This window comes from Suricata suricatta, chromosome 2, assembly GCF_006229205.1.
Source record: "Suricata suricatta isolate VVHF042 chromosome 2, meerkat_22Aug2017_6uvM2_HiC, whole genome shotgun sequence".
Taxonomy (NCBI): Eukaryota; Metazoa; Chordata; class Mammalia; order Carnivora; family Herpestidae; genus Suricata; species Suricata suricatta.
Genome location: NC_043701.1, coordinates 152084002 through 152093095, shown reverse-complemented (window position 1 = coordinate 152093095; position 9094 = coordinate 152084002). Strand labels below are relative to the sequence as shown.

The 9094-nt window shown below is 41.4% G+C and overlaps 1 long non-coding RNA gene across 1 annotated transcript; it reads left to right on the top strand.

Moving 5' to 3' along the window:
- Positions 1–4135: 4135 nt before the first annotated feature.
- LOC115285685 lies at positions 4136–5081 on the top strand. The gene is made up of 2 exons (XR_003905649.1): positions 4136–4267; positions 4854–5081. It is a non-coding gene; the product is annotated as an uncharacterized LOC115285685 (long non-coding RNA).
- Positions 5082–9094: the final 4013 nt, after the last annotated feature.

Below are 9094 nucleotides of genomic sequence, written 5' to 3'. Positions count from 1 at the left end.
ATTAATGAGCTTTACTCTATCCCAACTTCACTCTTTAGAATATATTCAACAAACCTTCCTCAATAATGAGAAAAGATCTAAAAGAGTTCTGATAACAAGCCTAATACTCTCCACAATGTCTTCCTTTTTTTTAAGTTTTTTTTTTTTTCCTTATTCGGTTTTCATGGGAGTCAGTACTCGTGGATGAAGCAAACATCTTGTCTTAGCCCAGTGCTATGTGGAAGAAAATATGAATGGCCTCTATGTGTTTTCAAGCTGGTTTTGGATGCCTTCTTTAGATATTTCCCAAGGAATGACAATATATCAACACACACACACACACATACACAGCCTAGGTACCTCAAGATGGGTAGATAAATGTTTCTTTTAAATCTTGACCCCAGTTTTAGATTTGTTTTCTACTCGTGAGACAAAAACAACAATAAAACAATGGCACAACAAGAACATCCCATGCATGACGCACCCGTTTCAAACTTTCGTGAAGTTACGAGAAACTATATGGAGGCCCGGGGCCACTCTTGATCGTAGGGTCACGAGTTTGAGCCCCACCTGGGGTGCAGAGACTGCTTAAATAAGTAAACCTTTTAAAAACTTAAAAAATGAAACATGAGCTTGGACTGCCTATGTCTAAATTTCTTGCTTTGTGAGACAAATCCCTATCTGGCCTAGAGTCCTGTTTGTTGCTTATTCTGTCATTGGCAGCTGAACACATTGCCGTTACACACAGCGTGTGCGTGCATATGCGCTTGCGCACGTGCACACACTGGGGTTTTTTCTTTTTGTCTTAGTTGATCCCCAAAATAGTAAATTGTTTGAATTTCTACCAGTTTAACCTTTTGTTTCAGTTATGAAAACACAATCCTCGCTAAGTAAAATGTGTCATCTTAATTCTAAGATTAATAGTTCGGAAATTGCAATCACATTTGTACAAGCGTGAACAGTTCCCTTCAGAGTTAGAAAAGATGCCTCTATATTTCAGTTCAAGGTCTTGGAAAGAGTAAAATTAGAACTTTTGAACATTGGATTTTAGTTCTGTTTCTTCCAATTTTTAACTAATTATGTGGCCTTGGCAAAATCACTCTGAGTTAGTTTCCTTATCCTTGTGTGGGTATTGTGAGGCAAAATGAGAAAACATACAAAGCGCTTTGTGAATTGTGATGCATTTTAATAAATCTAACTTAATGAGCACATACTGGGTACCAGAGGCTGTGCTAAGCACTTTCTGAGGATGGGTTCATGTATTCTTCTCAGGAACCTACTTTTAATATTGCTGTAGAGTAGGGACTGTCGACCTTAAAAGTAAAACAGCCAGTTGGGAATAGCAGAGGAATTGCAATCTAGGACACGCAAGCTGCGGCAAAACATAGCCAAGTCTGGGGATCAAAAGAGAGGAACTTTATAGAGAGAAGAAAGAAGTTGGGAGCGGCTGCTTTGAACTAAAGTCCACTGGAGGAAATGGAGAGTTCAGGCTAATGACAGTTTCTAATTGGCCGAGTTACGGTATTTCTTGTTGATTGAGCCTTTTGCTGGGCAAGGAGAAATTCTTCCTACCTCCCCCTGTGGAATTAGTAAAGTAGGATTCTTCCAAGTTTGTGTCTGTGATTGACTAAGTGGTAGAGTGTGAGACCTTCCCCTTTTTCTCCAGACTCCATTTCAAAGTTTATTTATTTTGAGAGAGAGACAGAGATAGCATGAAGGGAGGAGCAGAAAGAAGGGGAGAGAGAATGTCAAATAGGCTCTACTCAGTGCAGAGCCCAACGTGGGGCTGAAACTCATGAAACCATGAGATCATGACCTAAGCCTAGATCATGACCTGAGCTGAAACAAAGAGTCAGAGGCTTAACCAACTGAGCCGCCCAGGTGACTCCAGACCCCATTTTAAATAAGGTTTCCTTTATTCTGTTTCATAGAACTCAAACACATTGCACAGATGGAGAAATTAAACAATCATACCTAGAAAATTGTGCAGATCCATTTCTTTACTCTCCACAAAGTGCAGAATAATTGCTCAAAAAAATGTCTATGGCAGGAATAGAGGTGCATTTTACTCCTTTTGAGGAATTGTATACCATTTAGGATGTTGTAAATTCAGATTTGGCCACAATGAAATATGGCTACTGAAGGCCTATCCAGCACCTTCTTATTGCCTAACATCCTAAGAGAACATTTTCTTCTAGAGATATTGAAATAATCAACCCCTATTAAGGTGGCAATTCAAGTTAAGCAACTTTGGCTAATAATTTCCATTGCCTCCAGAAGTTTTGGGGGAGAGATACAGAGAATCCCTTTTGTAACCTCCTGGCCCACAGGCTCAACAAATATTATTAAATAGATGAATGTTAAATGTTTCACAAAGACTCTGTCTTTGTGGGCTCTGCAAATGTACTATGTTAGAATCACATTTAGATCAAGAAAGCAGCAGAGGACATTTTGGATTTTTAGTAAATCGTATGTTATTTAAACACATCCAGTATTAGAGTTTATTATTAAAGGGGAGACAGATATGAAATTGGGGCTCCCAGGGTCACTATTTAGGCGGAGGCATTAGCGCCCACCTGGTAAATCTCTAAAAACAAAGAGGGTGCATCAAACCTTCCTAGGTCACTTCTATTTCTACCGCATTTTTCTTCATAGGGAGCTGAAGTGCTGAGTCCTGTCATCAGCTGCAGGGTGACTGTGTCCTGTGGTATGAGGACGGCTAACATGAGGACATCTTCCAGAATTCCAAGGCGTTCCTGGCTTCAGGGTCTGTGCTAATGCATTCCGATGCATTGTTTCTTCTGACTCTTCACCATGCAGGAGCTTTGCTTAGTGACAAAATACTAAATGGCACTAGAACATCTTCTTGGGAGAAAAATGCTATCAACATAGAAGTAGTAATAAATTGGTAAAGAAGCTCATGGTGAAAGTCAAGAAGTCCCATGACTACCTTGATACTCAACTGCTTTTATAGTGATTACAAACCTCTTTTGGAAACCCATTTCTAAGGATGAGTCTATATTCTTTAGTGATGGCCTTATTATGATTTTAGGCTCTTTTGTCCATTGTTGCTGATGACGCACTAGTTCCCTAAGTCCAGAAAAGCCAGGTTTGCTGCGGTCACAATGACAATTGTCATGCCTCTTATGGGGTGAAGGTGAGAAAATGAGTAATCATTACGTAGTGGAAAGTGAACTGTCACCTCAAACAGTCACCAGTCAGATCAGAACATTTAAACAAAACTAACAATTCCTTTACTCTTCCAACTCCACAGAAGTAAAAAATGCTCTAGAACATTGATCTGCACTTTCATTGTCATCTTCCTCTCTCAAATACCAGCTCCTCACATCTGTACTCTGCTGATAAAATAGTGAAATGCTAAAATTTAATGAGTGGCAGATTAAAATAGCCAAAAGAAAATTGTATTGTTTATTAACCCATATCTTAGAGGATTAGGCATAAAAAGATTTCTGTAAATGACATCTCATGAATATGAATATTCTTTTTACTTGAAGCTACTTATTGTATCTGTGATTAACCTTTTACTTCCCTAAAAAGGTAATGTTTGCTGAGGAAATGACGTGAAGGAAAAGGGACCAGAACAATCTTAGAAAAGATTGTATAAAATTCCAACAGGCACTTTTAAAAGACTTCCATTTAATTAAATAAGATAATCTTATGTGATTCTAAAAACCTTATCTCTGGCGTGGGTGAAATTTTCCTGTCTGGCAGGAGGGGTCTCAGTGACTGATTGCTTGAGGTGGAAATTCCATTGGTCAGTACGATAGGCAGAACTTCTGGAATGATCCTCAAAGAGGTCCCTCCCTAAAACCCAGCCCCCGTGAATGTGTTGAGATTTCATGCTTGTGAGTGTGGTGCGTGGCACAGCTGGCCTTAAATAGGGCCGTTTTTCAGGTGCATCTCGTCTAATCACGTGGCTCCTGAAAAGTGGAGCGCTTTCTCTGGCTGGTGGCGGAAGTCAGAAAGATTCAGGCATGAGAAGGATTTCATGTGCCATGGTGGCTTTGTTGATGGAGGAGGCCACAAGAGGAATTTTAAGTGGCCTTAAGGAGCCGAGCGAGAGGACTCAGTGACTGCCAGCCAGGAAGCAGGGACTCAGTCCTACAACTGCAACTAACTGCATTCTACCAACAGCGTGAACGAGCTGCATCGTGGGCTCTTCCCAGAGCCTCTGCACAGGGCCAGCTGGCCCGCGCCTTGACGTCAGCCTGTGAGACCATGAGCAGAGAACCCCCGCGAGCCTCCTAGACTTCTGACCTGCAGAACTGTAAGATCATAGATGGGTTTTGTCTTAAGCAGCTAAGTTTGTGGTGGTTTTTACCTTATAATAGAACTGATCCGGTCAAGAAGAACGCGAGAATATTTAAGGTAGAAGTGACCACGGAATGCCTCTAGTCCACTGGTTTTCTAGACAAAGACGGTCTCTAGACACAGGAAGCGGTGTGGAACTGCAAGTTTTAAAAGCCTGTATTAAGCTACTTCCAAAATTTAAAAGCCTATAGTAAGTCACGCATTCATTATTAAGCGCTGCTACCCAGGTTTACCTGATCTTGATAACCATCAAGTTCCTCCATTTTCAGCTCCACTGGAAGTTATTCCCATTATGCCCAATATTAAGAACAGAAACTAAAATAAGTGATTCGAGCTAGAATTATATCAGGTCTGTATTATAACAACAGTTATTCAACCATTTGCCAATGATTTATGTTTTGAATTTGTTAGACAATAATAAACTTGCTAGTATTTAGAAATGCAGTTAGATTGGCTAAATCATTCAAAACACAAGTTTAATGGGCAGGGAACAGTAAGGAAAGGGACATTAGTTATTAACTTGGTTTTTTTTTTTTTTTTAGGAAAAAAACTGTTATTGTCCTCACCTCACCATTAAATATACAGATGAAGGAACTAGTTAGGCCAAATAAGTATGTAACTGTTAGTTAAATCTTGGCCCCTGTGTTAAATGTTTATGATAAAAAATTTTTTTAATCAAACAAGAATCTCCAAGTTTAAAACTGATAGGTGCTGCTGCTAAGTCAGCTGTGTGAAATGAAAGTGGAACTAGACTAAAAAAAAAAATAAATCAAGCTTAAAAAAAAAATTAAAAAACAACAACAACAACCAGGCTTTAAATTCATGGTCAGTGGAACACAAACTCATTTTTGTTCGGCTTAATGAAACAAAATTTACTGAGCACCTACTATATGTAAGGTATTAACAGACACTCCGGACTGTGAGGGTGAAGAAATGGGCCTTGGCCCTGCGGAGTAACAGTCTAGGAGGGGAGCAGAGGCGTGTACCCACATAAATGCAGTACGAGGTGGAGGATGAGGGGGCTATCACGGGGAACAGGCACCACAGGGCGGAGGGCTTCCCTGTAGCTGGAAGTGCTGGTAAAGTTTCCTGGGGGTGTCCTCTGGCACCATGCAATGGTCAGTGAGTGGAATTTCCTCCAAAGTGTATTACATTTTACAGAGGAGATGTTTCATGAGGAACTTGCCCCTTGAATTCTTGTCCTGCCAAAGGCCTGAAATGTGAACAGAAGGAAAACCAGCTGTGGAATTGCTGTGCCTCAGAAAGTTAGGCAGAAACTTAGTTGCACTCGATTTGTATTCCCTCAGCACACACCCCATAAATGTAATTCCCTCATCCCTCAGATTTCCCTTAAGTGCGGTGATGCTTAACTTCACCCTGGGATTAATGTGGCGGATCAAGCTGTAGATGTAGCAGCCGCGTTTGAGATCGCCGCTTCACGTCTGAGAGGAGGAGGAGCATCGCTAATCCCATTTGTAGTGGGTGGTTTCTTCTCTGCCAGCCCCGGGACTTAATCCCTAGACTCCTTGGCACTCCAGCACTGAGCCTCTATTTCAAGTCCTCTTTTTACATTTGTGTAATGTTTTCTCAAACTTAAGTACAGAATTTATTAAGAGGTATGGCCCAAACAAAAAGCAAAACAAAACAAAACAGCAAATCTATTCATCTGGAACTGCAACAGTGGTGTTCAGTAATCTTGATTACATTGCCCTCTAGTGGTGGAAGAGGGTATAAAGTGCAGTAAACCTTTTCCTTTTAGGTAGTCTTTCTTAACATTTATTGAGCATCTATTGCATAGCACTCAGAGATCGCCTCTGGGAACAGAGAGATGTTAAGACCTAGTTCTTACTCTTGTTGATTTCTTGGTGCAGCAGTGAGGGCATTAACCACAGCACAGTGTGAAATGGAACTACAGCACAAGTATGTACAAAGACCCATGGGCACACAGAGGAGACGGTAATTCTCCCTGAGTATGCCTGGAAGGGCTTTTCAAACACATGACACTGGAATAGAACCTCAAAAAATGCATAGGAGTTTTCCAGGTGTGTGTGTGTGTGTGTGTGTGTGTGTGTGTGTGTGTGAACTCCTTCATGACTGAAGGAGCAGCCTAAGTAAAGGAAGCTAGTACTTTATTAGCTCTTAAAATACACAGTGTGTTCTGGTGATGGCTAGGTGCCTTCCATGTGAGATTCAAACGTGCTTCAGCCTGAGGTTAAAATAATCCTCCCCATGTATCCCCACAAAACGTTTCACAAATTTACTGCAGGTTTTATATTGCAAAGGTTGAGACAGACTAATTAAATAGGCCTTTATATCATAGTCAAGATTTGTTCTACCCTGATTATATCTATCATGATTATAATAATATATATAACATGATACATAATACAATTAATATAATAATATGTAAGGGATTGTGTTCTTAATAATAATCCAGACTATTGCTAGAACACATGCAATGGTTCTCATCCTCTCCTTCTTGGATATATAATACTGACTTTGTTTTACCATCCCCTTTTTAAAAAATATTTTTTAAATGTTTATTTATTTTCGAGAGAGAGAGAGAGAGAGGCAGACAGAGGATCTGAAGGATGCTCTGCACTTACAGCACAGAGCCCCCGGGGCTTGAACTCAAAAACCATGAGATCATGTCCTGAAGTTGGATATTTAACCAACTGAGCCACCAGACACACCTGTTTACCATCCCTTTTAAAATTCCCATGTTCCCTGGGGCGCCTGGCTGGCTCAGTCAGTAGAGCATGTGATTCTTAACTTCAGGGTCTTAAATTCAAGCCTCATGTTGGGCTGGAGCCTACTTAAAAAATAAACAAAAAGTCCTACGCTCCTTAATTTGTGGGATAAAAACAGAGCTTGAAAAATACACTTATCTGATTATCAGACTCCAGTGGTTTGTGGATTTGCTGACTTACCCTCTGGGTGAATACCTTTTCTTTCTTCTGTGCAAAAGATGCAGTACCTCCCTGGCTTTTGGGCACCCAGTCAGCGCTTGTGCAGATTGCTGGGCCATCCCCCCGGCCCCGCCACTGGCCTGCACATCTTAGGCAATTTCTCCCTTGGGTAATTTCGTCCCCCCAATGTCCCTCCCCTCTTTTGTTCCAGCTGGGTGGAATGGGGGATGGGGAGGAGAGGAAAGTGCAACGTGATTATCCATGGGCCAAGATTCTTTCCTCTGCAAAAGCAGCATCCTGCAGGGGAACAAACACGATCAGGATCAAATCCTGGCTCTCTCACTTATTAGCTGTGTGATGTTGGCAAGCGTCTTGGTGTTTAGGAGCTCCAGTTTCCTCCTCTATAAAATGGAGATATTACTATCGCCCTCCAGGATTGCTGGCGAAATTAAAAAGAATGTATGAAAAAGTGTGTGGCACAGAGAAAATGATCAGCAAAGATCTGTTCCCTTCCCAACTCCCTTTATCATCGTAACAAGCACAGGCTGTTCCAAATTTCCACTTAAACATGGGCACAACAGAACAACTTTTGTTGTGTATTCCATTTTGCCAAAACTAACATTTAGAAAGGGCTTTGCCATTTGAAACTCAATCTCCTTTGCCTCACTTCATTGGCTCTTCAGCCAATCCTGTGAGATGCAGCATTTTGACACTTCTTGCCCATCATTTACTGAGAATCTACTCTGTGCCAAACAAAATGCTAGGATTGAAGCATCAATCGCTGCCCTCTGGAAGCCCTTCAGTCTGGTGGGAGGATGCAGATGAGAACACCAGCTACAATTCAGCTTTATAAGTGCTTAGGTGGGGGCGCTAAAGGAGCACAGAGGAAGGGCACCTAATTTAAGTTGGTCTCCGGGGTGAAGTGGGCACTTAAAGTGAATCAGGAAGGAGGAGAGTTTCTCTTGTGGGAAATGAGAGGAAGTATGTATGGGGGTATCAGGGTGGGGGGCGGGGGTGGAAGGTGAGGGAAGGAGCCAAGAGTGGTGAAGATGGAGAGAGGGAACTTCTCTAGAAAGAGGAAACACAGATTATTGAGGCTAGAAGATAAAAATCTACATTTATGATCAAATGAATCTCCTAAGTCATCTTACTTTGGTCATTTATGTGCCTGGTGGATGTGATGTGAAATGAATGGGTTTTGTAGCCCGGGTCTCTGAAGCTTCTTGAAAGACCATCACCTGTACCTGACATAACTTAGCCCCGGTCTAGTTAAAGACAGGTCAAAGTTATTAGTTCAACCACAGTGCCTCTAATCCTAATCAGAGTGGCGATAATTATTCATGAAATCATGGTGCCAATACCATTTCATCTACATGAATATTCCTGTATGTATTTTTCCTTAAGAAAGTCACACGTTTTCCAGACCACGACCACTGCCTTAAACAGAAGACAAAGTTTTATAGCTAACAATCCGATGGATTCACTCGGTCCATCCCATCCCTGCACCCCAGCTACTTACCACATGTGGGCATCTTGGATCCAGTCCTCATTTTGCTTAGCTAAAAACTCAGAATGCCCATAGAGAGGTAGAGCAGGGCACACCGTGGCATGACGAGCCGGCTTCCAAGCCGCGATGGTGACAGAGTTGTGTTTCAAGAGGCACAGCAGATATTTTTTTCCCTCCCTAACTTGGGCAGGGATGAATTCACTTCTTCTCCAGCCTTGCTTCCTGGCACGAAAAACCAAAGATTAGCATTTTTAGAGTCCTTTTTTTGGGTGAACGTTTGGTGTGTAGAACTTTTCCTCCAAGGATAATTTTAGCACTGAAAATGCATCAAATTATTTCAAATCCTGGCAAGTTTCAAAATATGAGT